The 13,165-nt window shown below is 44.6% G+C and overlaps 1 long non-coding RNA gene across 1 annotated transcript; it reads right to left on the bottom strand.

Moving 5' to 3' along the window:
• Positions 1–8,525: 8,525 nt before the first annotated feature.
• On the bottom strand, positions 8,526–9,686 carry LOC123830186. The gene is made up of 3 exons (XR_006787729.1): positions 9,566–9,686; positions 9,190–9,264; positions 8,526–8,821 (listed from the first exon to the last, which is right to left on the bottom strand). It is a non-coding gene; the product is annotated as an uncharacterized LOC123830186 (long non-coding RNA).
• Positions 9,687–13,165: the final 3,479 nt, after the last annotated feature.

The following is a 13,165-nucleotide window of genomic DNA, read 5'->3' as shown; positions in this document are numbered from 1 at the left end:
TTGTGCATAATGTTGCAATGAACACAGATGTGTACATATTATATATGATTGGTAGTTTGGGATTCATAGAGTATATATTCTCAGAAGTAGGATTGCTGGATCAAAAGGCAGTTCCATTTTTAATTTTGTGAAGAAACTCCATATTGTTTTGCACAAGGGATGCACCAGCCTGAATTCCCACCAACAGTGCAAAAGGGTTCCCTTATTCTCCATCTCCTCACCAGCACTTGTTGTTTGTTGATTTATTGATGGTAACCTTTTTGACAAGTATGAGGTGACACCTCGTTGTAGTTTTAATTGGCATCACTCTGATGATTAGTGACATTGAGCATCTTTTCCTATGTCTGTGGGACACATCTGTGTGTCCTCTACAGAGAAGTGTCTGTGTCCATTCAGGTCTTCTGTCCATTTTTTAAAATTTATTTTACCCTCACCTAGGAAAATTGTTCATTGTTTTTAGACAGAGAACAAAGGAGAGGGAAAGGGAGAGAGTGAAACATCGATGTGAGTGAGAAATACTGGTTGTTTGCCTCCTGATGTGCCCAGAACAGGGGATTGAAACTGCAACCTAGATATGTGCTCTGGCCAGAAATCAAACCTGCAACCCTTCACTTATGTGACAAAGTTCCAACCAACTGAGCCACACCAGCCAAGACCCTCTGCCCATATTGAAATTGGATTGTTTATTCTCCGGGTGTTTGGTCGTATAACTTCATGATACACTTGGAAATTAATCCCTTACCAGATATATCATTGGCAATCATGTTCCCCCATACACTGGGTTCCCTTTTCATTTAGTGGGTGGTTTCATTTGTTGTGCTGACGTTTTCAGTTTGATGTGATCCCATTTTCTTATTTCTTTTTTGTTTCCCTTGTCCTCCAGGATAAATTGGAAAAATATATTGCTGTGTAAGATGTCTGCAATATTACTTCCCGTATTTTCTCCTAGGATTTTTATGCTCTTGTGACTTATATGTAATCCATTTTGAGTATATTCTTCTGTGTGATATAAGCTGGTGATCTAGTTCCATTTTTTGTCTGTATTTACTTAACTTTGCCAACTCCATTTTATGAAGAGACTATTTTCACTCCATTGTTTGCTCTTGACTCTCTGTCAAATAGTAAAAGTCCATAAAGCTCTGGGTTGACTTCTGTGTGCCATGTTCTCTTCCATCGATAGATATCATTAAAGCCTCCACCAAGAAACTTCTAGATGTAATGAATGAATTTGGAAAAGTAGCATATACAAAATTTTTATTCATATATCAGTGGCTTTTTATATAGGAATAATGAATTATCAGAAAGAGAAACTAAGAAAATAATTCTATTGACTATTGCAACACAAAAGTACGGTACTTGGAATAAATGTAACCAAGAGGGTAAAAGACGTGCAGAAAACACTATAAGACATTGAAGAAAAATAGAGGAAGATACAAACAAGTGGAAGCATATACCATGTTCATGGACTGGAAGAGTTAACATCATGAAAATAGCATACCAACCAAATAAATCTAAAACCCAATACAAATCCTCTTAAAACAACAATAGAGTATTTCACATATAGAAAAACAAATATTCCAAAACTTTGCATGGAACCATCCAAAATATCCCCAAATAACCTCAGCAATACTGAGAAAGAAGGACAAATGTGGAGTATCAAAGTATACTACAAAGCCATTGTAATCAAAACAGCCAGGTACTGGCACAAGAACACACATACAGAACAAAGGAAATAATTCTATGCAAAATAGAAATGGGTTCCTTTGCCCAAACCCCCCTAGTCACAGGCTGTAGGGTGTGAGGAGGTCAGCCCAGACAAAACTGGGACTCAGGAACATGGGAGATTGCCTGAGTCCAGGGGGGCTGAGGAAGCCAATTGTCTTTCCTCCCTCAGCATCCACATGGTGAGCATGTTCTCTCCACTCACAAGGTCACACACTGTCCCAGGACTCACTGTCCAGAGGGGACACAACACATGTTCAGGTATTTGTACTCCTCGGGGCAGAAGCTGCGATGTGGGGTGCACATTTGGGGTGGGGTGCCACTCACTCCTTGGTTGGAGGCAGGGTCTCAGGAGGACTGGGCAGAGGGGAAACTGGGGCCAGAGAGTTGGGGATTCTGTGTGTTAACACACACTGGGGGACATCAAGGGGAGACACACTGGCAAGACGTGTGGGAAACACAGGCTGGGATTCTCTGTACTGAGGGGTTTGGTGGGACAGAGTGTGCAGAAAGGAAGGAGCAATTTCAAAACAAGTAAACACTTCCTCCTTCATATTGGCTGTCTTCATCACTGGTATCTCACAGGCCAGAATTCTCATTGCTCCAGAGCATGGCTGGGTCTTCCAGCCTCCTGGGCTTTTCCAGTGCAGGCTCTGCTCCCAGCAGTCTGGGGGGCAGGAACCTTGGAGTGAGGAACACCAGCCTGGGAGGCATCTGTCCACAGGGATGGTGAGGACGTCCTGAGAGAGGACACACACACCTCTTTTCACAGATGGTCGCTTTTTCACTGTGTGGCTGGAGGGGGCTGCAAGAAAGTAGGGGGGACCCATGTGAGGCAACACCTCCTTACACCCATGTTGGTATTCTGGATACATTTTGGGGGGGCAGAAATATAGGAGAAATGCCCCACAAAAACAACTCAGTGAATCATCACCAAATAAACACTCTTGAGAACATAGACATGCATTTTCTTTGCTCTGACAGGCATGCATCAGTGGGTTGGGTGACATCCTGTAAAGGAAAGGTCACCCGTTAGATTCATGTTTGGGCACACACCTGGACTGTGGGTTTGGTCCAGATCAGGTGCTTATGAGGTGTAGCCCATCCATATCTCTTCCTCACACCCATCTTTCTCTCCATATCTCCCAACCTCCTTCCCTCTCTAACAATAAATAAATAAATACATAAACAAACAAATAAGAAAGAAGAAAATAAAATGTTCTGGGCAACCCAGGACCTCCCCTGGAGCCATCATTATCACCAAATCCAGTCCCACCAAAGGAGCCCCAATCCTCAACTTAAATTTAATTGTGTCCTTAATTTCTTTTTTTTTATTATTATTATCCAAGGGGTGGTACCTTTATACCACAGTTTTGCATACATTTTTAAAGACTTAAATGTAGAAAATATTAGAGCCTGTTCTCTTCCATCAAGTTCAGGAATCTGCCCATCCCATAATATGCCCCTCCCAGAACCATTCCATACAACAAAAAGTGGAGTCAGAGCTGTGGTCACAGAGGAGGGAGGAGCAGAGTCCAGCTTGCATAACGTTCCCACACCATCAGTGATGCCTGCATTTTCAGTGTGGATTCCACCTGCAGCCCCACAGCCCTCCTGGGCCCCTGTTCTGACCAACTCACTCTCTCCCAGCAGGACTGAGCTGCAGCATGTCTGAGGTCAGATGCGCTGGACCACATCAGTCTGTTTTTGGCTGCCCCAGATTTGCAGAAAAATGGAAGAAAGGAGCACAGAGAAACCACAGATAATGTCACTGCCTGCACAAGAGGAACTTGTAGCCCACAGGCCATCAGATCTGGAAAGGCTTCTAGCTCCACCTCTTTGGTCTGCAGAGGAAGACTTGGAGGTGCAGAGTGGCAAGGGAATTGCCTCCATCACAGCAGTGCCCTGTCTCATGCACCACTGGGCTCACAGGTAGCCACTTCATCAATGTTTGCCTGCTCAAGATCTGTTGGGCTTGCAAACAGGATGCTTGCCCTGGTGAGTGTGACCCAGTGGATTGGGCAACAGCCTGCAAACCATGTGGTCACCAGTTCAATTCCCAGACAAGGCACATGCCTGGGTTGAGGACCAGGTCCCGAGAGGGGAGCACATGAGGGACAACCACAGATTGATATTTCTCTCCCTCTCTTTCTCCCTCCCTTCCCCTCTGACTAAAAATAAATAAATAAAATCTTTTATTTTAAAGAAAGAAAACAGGAAGCTTGTGTTAATCTGAGAGTGAAGAATTGTCAACTCCTCCCATGAGGTGAAGAAGAAAATTTCACTCATTCGTTCATTAATTCATTCATTCATTAAATATCTACACTGTGCCCTCAACCTTCCAGTAAAGGGGTAAATAGGAGAGATCTAGACCTTTCCTTTGAGAACAGCAACATCTGATTGGGAGACAGGTAGGTTACCTGACACCTCCAGCTCTGCAGGATGGGTGGCTGTGATGGGGGAGGCACAGGCTAGGCCTGTGTGCCCCTTTCCTTCTGAGGACTGGAAGGTGAGTTCTCAGCGAGAAACAGACAGTGTGGACAAGATAGGGACTCTCAGGCAGTCACAAGGGACATCCAACCTGCAAGTGATCATGGGAATTACTGGGCTCAGGTGGGGTGTTCTCAATCCCACCACTCTCCCACTGTGCTGGAGATACTTCACCAGCTACCCAGTTAGGTGCTGCTTCTGACCAAAACCACCTCTGGCCCAGCAGTGGTCTGTCCACCGCCCATAGGGGGCGCTCTGTCTGCCTAGATCACAGGGTGCCTCCTGGGGATAGCTAGCTAAGGGTGGTGGTGCTATCCCTGGTGCTAGACAGAGCTGAGGCAGGAAATGGTGTGTTTCAGGCTGCAGCGTGCATAAGTTACTATGCTGACTATTTACCATCTACGCCAGTGTAAGATCAACTTGACTGGGCCATGGGCTGCAGAGATTAAACATCACTTGTGGTTTCTCTGAGGGTATTTCCAGGTGAGATTAGAATATTAAATCTGTGCACTCAGCAAAGTGAAATGCCCTTCCCTAGTGTGGGTGAAAAGAATATTCAATCCACTGAGGGCCTAAACAGAACTAATAGCAAACTCATATGTGTGTATAGTGTTTACGTGATTATTTTTCACATTTTCATTTTCAACACAGTTAAAAAAATGTGTTAAAGACATGTTCTCTTCCCCTTCTTTCTTAGTCAGTGTTTGGGGCGTGGATGCTGCTTTCAGTCCACTTCTTTGAGACCTAAGTGTCAGAAGTGGAGTGACCATGAGGGGAGAGAGAAAGGGTGCAACTCACATAGGGTTCACCAGACACTTCCTGGGGTCCAGAACTCTACTGTCTCTTCTGAGACTCTGATGAATGCTGGGGCTCTCTCCAACACCCCAGAGATGCATCTTCCACTGGGGTTGTGCCAGAACAAGAACTCATAACAATATAATGGTAGGTGCTAAGGTCAGGAAAACCTCAACACTGAACCAATGATAAATAAAGCATCTTGTCTTGGAAGTCTTTTCATTAACTTCATTCAGGTGTGTTCACTCATATGACTGGGATGATGTGTCTATTCGGGAAACTCAGTGAAAATTATTGGGTTTTCTCAGCCTAACATTTCTCCTATACTCCTGGTTTCAGAGAAAAAGTTGAATCTTCAGGATCAGGAAATTTTCACTGTCATACTACATTTTCCTGTTGTCTGACTTCATGTAGGAGTGCACTCTTTCTTCATTTTCCTGTTTGGATGTTGCTGGAGAAAGTTTGGCTCCTTTTACTCAACCATTATGACTTCATGTAATGCATGATGGGTCACAGTGCTTCTAGCATCAGAGCAAGCTATGGGCAGAAACTTGCTTTTTCAAGGGATAAGCAACCTGCACACAGTGAACACACACCTTGTATGAGGCCATGTATACAGGGCTTTCCAAGTGTCACAACACCCTTGTGAGGTGGGGTTGGTCTCCTCTCATTAACAGCACAGGAAACTGAGGTAGAGAGAGGTGAAGTGGCTGGTGTTCTGGTTGTCATGCTCTTACAAGCAGAGAAATTAGGACTCCATTTAATTTTTCCAGTTCTTAAGCCCCATTACTGTTCACAGCTAAGACTATCCATGACATCATTTATAACCCAGTAACTAGAGGAGTATTTACCTCATAAGAATCAGTGCCTGAAGTCTTCCTTTACCAGAGAAGCTCTGGGCTCCTGGGACAAGATGGCTTTGAACCTCTGAGTACAAGGTGCTGAGACCACATCTCTTGGCCTCCAAGACTTTACCTTATGAAAGCTGAGGGAACTTAGATGGAGCACTGGAATTCATCATGATTTGATCAGGGAGACTTGTGGGCACAACCCTGACTCTGAGAACATGAGACATCCTATGTATGAGCTCCTCCTTCCCATCCTGTGCTCATACAAACCCAGCTCTGCCCTGAGGTGGCAGAGGCCCCAGTACCAGCTAGTCCCAACCAGGAAAGGTTTTTTTCTCACCTGTACTGTATTCTTGAAAGGTGTGATATTCAGTTGTGTGGAGTATTTGACACATAAATGTAAAGTTCTTCTTTAGTCATTAAAGGTGTAATAGGTGTTGGCTTCACCCACATCTAAAGCCACAAAAATAGCAGAGGTAGGTTCTGGAATTCCTGCTGTCCCTCTCCTCAGTCTGTTCCCCAGGAACCAGGCATTGAGTGTCCCACACCATGAGCTGTCCTGGGACTGCCTACTGTGCTCAGGGCCCAGAAGGTCCTGGCCCCATACTCATAGGAGACACTGAGCTGGATGGTTTTCTGTCATCACACAACCTTTAGGAATCATTATGCATAAAATAGTTGATGCCCAATTCTTGTCCTGGTGGGCTGATGATGTAAAAGTGTTTTGTCTCTGAATACCCCTCATTTGCTCTGATAGAGTAAACTCTCCCCTCCTTCCAGCCTTATGGTGAAACAATTTGCTGTAATCAGTGAAGGTGGCCCAGCATAAAGGGATTGCCTGTCCTCCCACTGCAGACAATAGACCTAATGGGATCCAGGCACCTGAATGGTGCTGTTTGTGGTGCTGAAATAGTGCCAGGTCCTGAACTCAAAGATCACCCAGCTATGAAAGGGGTCTGACCTCTCTAGCATAAGATCCAAGTTCAGGGGTGGTGAAAAATGGGTGCCTGCCTAAGAGGAAGGGGTGTGGGGACACGTGAACTCTCTTATCAGTAGGCTGGTGTTCCCTTATCCTTCTCTCTGCTCCCTATGTTATCCACAATGATCCTTCTTCATGTAGTTATTCTGAGTTGGAGTGGGGCATAGTTTCAGGGTTGAGATGAAAATTGCAGTGTGGCTGCATGGACTTCATTTAAGGAGAAGTTTTCAGGGAAAACCCAGCACATCGAGGAGACACTCTCCTGGGGATTGATTGAAAGGGGTTGCTCAGGGATGCAGAAGGACCAGGGAGGACAGGTTTTTGTAGGCAGGACAAAGAGAATCAGGAAGTAAAGGGAGCCCAGAGTGGCCCTTCACTTGTGGATGAGGAGGCCACAGGTGTCCATGAGGAGGTGGTTTTAGTCAAAGAGAGGAAATAAAACAAGCAGCAGGTGATGAAGAGAGAGGAGGCTTCTAATGCTGCCTCTGGAGCTGCAGGCACCCCACTCCCACTATGGCCTCAGACAGAATAAAGGGAAGCTCTGTGCAGCCCAGTTCAGTATGAGCTCCAGGAAGTCACGGGGGACAGGCTGCATTTGAGGGCATCCGAGTGGCTTCAGAGGGGGCAGAACACTTCCCTGTTGGTCCTGGTGTACCTTCTTTGCTTTATAACCTTTAACTAATTCTTTTGAGATCATGTGGCCAGGAATGACCCAAAAGCACAGAAACTTATTTATAAAAATAGAGTATTTATTCTTACATGTTCAAACTTCAGTCACCTTCAAATTACTCTCCATTAGATGCAACACACTTATTGAGACTATTTTTCACTGCTTGGAACAGTATTTGAACTTGTCTACTTTAAAAGCCTTTAGTGCTTCTGCCTTTTTTTGTTACACCTTTTTCCATAAGCAATACATCTCCTTTTAAGGACTGTTTTCAAGAGACAACAACAAAAAAGAATTACTCAGGGAAAAATCAGAAGAATAGCAATGGGATGGTAGGAGGGTCATGCCATTTTTGGTCAAAAGCTGCTGAAAACTCAGCACAGTGAGGGCAGGTGCACTCATAAATCACCCATCAGGAAATGGGAAAATGCACTGAAAGAGTCTTCAAGAAAGTTCGCTGTATATAGTCTCTCACAACACCACCACGTGGTGCACTGAAACAGGTGGGTTTCTAGAACCCTCACCTAGTGGTGGAAGCCTGTAGTACAAAGGCCTTCCCTCCAGAAGATAATTCCATTTTGGGGGGTCCCCTCATATGACATATTATTACTAAATACACCCTGTACTTTCAGGAAACAAACCAATCTTCTTTCTCACCATCATCAGGAGTTTGCTCAAACATCAGAGTTCATACTCTCAGATGCCCCATACTATACCCTCATGCCACCTCATGTTTGCCTTGCATGTTTCCTCCCTAAACACATATGGCCATTCAGCATGCTCTAATAATTTTATTTCTTTATTTGCATCCTTTTTGTCTTCAGAATGACAGCTTCTGGATGAGAGAAACTTTTGATGCTGGGTTCATGGTGGCATCCTCAATACCTATGATAATGCTTACACCTCCTAGGTATTCAGTTATCCTTGATAAGGGATCTCTAAATACATGGCTAATTATTGTTTCTTTCAAAGCCATCCAGGATTCTCACACACATGAACACATACACACGTAACATGAGTTGACTTTTAATTGATTGCAGTAATGGTCAGCCCTTGGAGATGTAGGAAAGGGAAGGGCATTTCAGCAGAAGGAACTGCACCTGCAAAGTCTCAGGGACACAAAGGCCCTGGCATGGCTGGTGTGAGATGGTGTGAGATTCAGGGACATGGAGGAATCTGGTAAAACGTCCACCAGGAAGCAGGAGTCATACCAGGTCTTCAGCCAGCCCATGCTGATTGCACCTCATCTCGGGCCATAGAAAAGAAAGGCTGCTGTTCAAACTTGGCAGGAAGTGGATGGTGAGTCTCAGGCAACATAATCTGGAGGTACAAGGTGGGTATGTTTGAGGCTCAAGGAGGAGAGGAGGCCACAAGCACTACAAAGGTCATGACATGGAGCAGACGGCATCAATTTGAGCTGCTACTACAAAGAAGGATGGACAAGTCTTAGTGACTTCCTGGAATGGGGAGAAGAGATGGAGGGCAAAGTGGAGAAATGCCACACAGACGTGGTTTCAGAAAAGGCAGCCACCTAGTCATCACTGTGATGCTGACCTGAGCAGAGAAGTGCATCTGGGGACCAATGTAACAGCTCAAGTTTCGCAATGCTGAGTGGAGGAATTCCAGGGACCATCCAGGAGGAGGTATCAGAGGGATGTTGAGGGTGGTGAGGCACCTACCATACTCACCTGAGAGATTAACTTGAGACAGTGTTGGCTTTCTCCATGTACTGTGTGGGCCTTGTCACCTTCCTCAAGTGGTACCTGACCCAGAGAGAAGAGATCAAGGTCTTTCAGTCCAGTTGGTTTGGGCTACAGTGGGCAGCAGACCCAATCCCCTGTTCTCTGTCAAGGAAATGGAGGGAGACTGAAGTACGAGAGGGCTGCTCTGGCCCCACAGATTGTGTGGAGCCCAGCAGGTACCTCCCAGTCAGGACCCTCACAGTGGCTCTCCATGGTGAGTCCTCACCCACCAACGCTTAACTCAGGATAGCCCCATCCCTGATTGTTTGGGATCCCCAGCTCTGCTTCTGGACTCAGCCACATACCCCTGTCCCCCTCTCACCTTGCTACCCCCTGGGGCAGAGCTCACATGAGGATGATGAGGCAGAGGAGGAAGAGCAGGATCTTGACAACAGCTTCCATAATGACCACCAGCACCACCACTGCCATGAGCCGTGATTTTGCTACAAGAAAGAGGTTGTGGACAAAGTCACCTTCAGGACCACAATCCTGGGTCCTTCCCCTCTCACTAGGAATCTGGAGGTCACCTTCCTGCATCACTGGATTCAGATCATGTCTACTCTGACCCCTGACCCTGCCCTGACCTTCAGCAGTTCCACAGAAAATAAAAGGCCTAAGTTGGAATTCAGCAAAATAAAACATTCCATTCATTAATTAACACTATGGACAAAGTGGAAAGCCAACCTGTTTAACAGGAAACATGTTCACTAATCATTGAATTGATAAGGATTAGTATCTCCAGTGCACATAAAGAACTCTTACAACTCAACAACAAAAATTCAAATGAGGCTTCCAGTCAAGATGGCGGCATAGACAGACATGGCTCCCCTCTTTGCATAACCACATCAAAATTAAAACTAAAATATAGAAAAACATCACTCAGAACCATCAGAATCAAGTTAAATGGAAGTCTGACAAATACAGAATTAAAGGAACCACATCCATTCAGACTGGTAGGAGGTGCACAGACGTAGAAAAGCTGTTCTCTTATCCATGTGTATCACATAAACATTCCAGAGGGATATCTCAGGAACAAGAAAACCTAGCCCCACACCAGGCCCCCCAGTCTAGGGTTCCAGTGCCACAAAGGTAAGTCCCCACGACTTCTAGATGTAAAAACCAGATGGAATTGCATCAGTAGAAGAAACTGCTGGATCTCTAAGCACTTCCTCTTAAAGAACCTACACATGCACTCATCTACTCTGACTCACTGCCTCTGAGCTCAAGTGCCAGGGTGGCCCCTAGAAATGCCCAAGCACCCTACTGGGAGAGGCTAAATTGTCTGGCATCAGGGAAAGTAAAGGCCATTGTTCCTTTTCTGAGCCTTCCCCACAGTGATCTACAGTGCCAGCAGGCTGTTGCCATATCTGAGACTCCATCACCAGGGCTAACACTGTTAGACCCACCTTGGAGACCTCCAGAGACTCTGTCCTATCCAACCTATGGGTCCACCCAAGCTGCTTTTTCATATGAATGGCTGGCCTTGGCTCATGCTTCACAACTTTCTAAATGCTATCAAACAAGCAACAGCTGGCTTCAGTGAGCCCCAGGCCTAGCACTAGCAGCAGCCAGATTAGATTCACACCTTGGTTTCACCTGGGAACCTCCAGGCCCAGCACAAATAACAGCCTTCTCAGATTGCTTCATAGCCCAGGAAGGGTAGCCACAGGCAAAACACAAGTGGGTGCTGACCTTGGCCTGTACCATCTGGAATATCCCAAAGCCAGTGCACCCAGTGGACAGCTACAGACTACACTGGAGTTCCACCATCCTGCCCCTGCACAGCTGATCCTCCACAGAGGGTGGAAGTTTGTGGTAAGTGATTACAGCCAGTCCTTGCAGCTAACTGACCTGGGTAAATTTCTCCCAGTGATCTGCCAACAGCAACCAAGGTTCAACTACAAGAGGAGATTGTACTCAGCTCACACAAAGGGCACACCTCAAATACTAAGTTTCAGTGAGAGGGGAGGCTGTGCCACTGGACCCTACAAAAACCCTACTATATTAACCACACTACCAAGACATGAAGCCAAAGCAATTCTACCTAAAACATAGAAACAAACAGAGAAAGGCTGCCAAAATGATGAGGCAGACACAGCACCACTTATAAGGATGCTCAAGGCACTTAGTGAGGACCTCAGCACCATAAAGAAGATCCAGTCAGAAATGAAGGATTCAGTCATTGAAATAAAGAACAATTTACAGGGGAACAAAAGTAGAGTGGATGAAGCCAAGAATCAAATCAATGATTTGGAACATAAGGAAGCAAAAGAAAACAACCAATCACAAAACAAGAAGAAAAAAGAATCTAAAAAAATGACAGTGGTATAAGCAGCCCCTGGGACAACTTCAAGACGTCCAACATTTGCATCATAGGGGAGCCAGAAGGACAAGAAAATAGGCAAGAACTTAGAAATCTATTTGAAAAAATAATGAAAGAAAACTTCCCTAAATTGGTGAAGGAAATAGACATGTAAGTCCATGAAGCACAGAGTCTCAGCCAAATAGGACCCAAAGAGGAACACACCAAGACACATCATAATTAAATGCCAGGAATTAAAGATAAAGAGAGAATCTTATAAGCAGTGAGAGAAAGGCAGAGAGTGATTTACAAATGAATTTCCATAAGAGTACCAACTGAATTCTTTAAAAACTTTACATATAAGAAGGTGCTGGCAAGAAGTAATCAAAGTGCTAAGAGCAAGGACCTACAACCTACATTTCTCTATCCAGCAAAGCTATCATTTAGAATGGAAGGACAGATAAAGTGCTTCCCAGACAAGGTAAAGCTAAAGGAATTCAACATCATCAAGCTATTATTACATGAAATGTTAAAGAGACTTACTGAAAAAGAAGAAGAACATCAAAATTATGAACATTAAAATGCCCACAAACTCACAGCTATCAACAACTAAAATGAAAAAAAAAAAACTAAGCAAACAATCAGAACAGGAACAGAATGACAGGTGTGAGGATCATTTGTAGGGTTATATGATGGGAGGGGGAGAGGGAAGAAAGGGAGAAATGATGCAGGGATCATGACACATAATTGGTAGGCCCAAAATAGGCAGAGGGAGGTTAAGAATATACAGGAAAGAGAGAAGCCAAAGAACTTACATGCACAACCCACAGACAGGATCTAAGAGGAGGGATTGCCAGAGGGAAGGGAGGCATCAGATGGAGGGGAGCAAAGGGAGAAAATTGGGATAACTGTAACAGCATAAAGAGTAAAATATACTTAAAATGGAAAAAAGTCAAACAAACCAATTAAAAATGTGTAAAACACTTGAAAAATGTTTCCTTCAAAGATGATGCAGAAATGAACAATTATTTACAAGAAAACAAATGCATTGTTTTTTATTGCAGAAATGCAAACAAAACCACAGTGATACAGCCCTTCCCTGGTGGGAATGTGAAATGGTGCTGCCACCATGGAACACAGTCGGGAATTCCCTCAAAGTTCACCCATACAAACTACAATTTGACTCAGCAATTCCACGCCCAGGTACATGGCCCAAGAAAACAGAGAACATGTGCAAACAGATGAAAAGTGACAGGAAGGGAACAGAGAGGGGGCTTGTGGGAAAAGGGGAAGAGACAAGACAAAAAAATGTATGAGTGACCAAGGACAAGGATTACAGTGTAGGAATTAACTGTTGGAACAGGGGATAGGAGGGAGACAGGAGAGCACGGGGGGCAGGGAGAATCAGGACAACTGCAACAGAAAAACAATAAAGAAATGAAAAGAATAGTTAAGGAACATTCACAGCAGCATTATCACAGCCAAAGAGGGGAAACACCCAAATGTGCATCAACTGGTCAATGGAAGAAGTGGAAGTGGTACATCCATACAATGCAAAATTATTCACTTTTGCATTCTTTATTTAAAAGAAATACTACATTGTGGAAATACTGCTCTTGA

Source organism: Phyllostomus hastatus, unplaced genomic scaffold (genome assembly GCF_019186645.2).
Source record: "Phyllostomus hastatus isolate PE091 unplaced genomic scaffold, TTU_PhHast_1.1 phas_scaffold_1224, whole genome shotgun sequence".
Lineage (NCBI taxonomy): Eukaryota > Metazoa > Chordata > Mammalia > Chiroptera > Phyllostomidae > Phyllostomus > Phyllostomus hastatus.
Note: the sequence above shows the minus strand (reverse complement) of the source record. Positions and strands in the feature narration are given on the sequence as shown.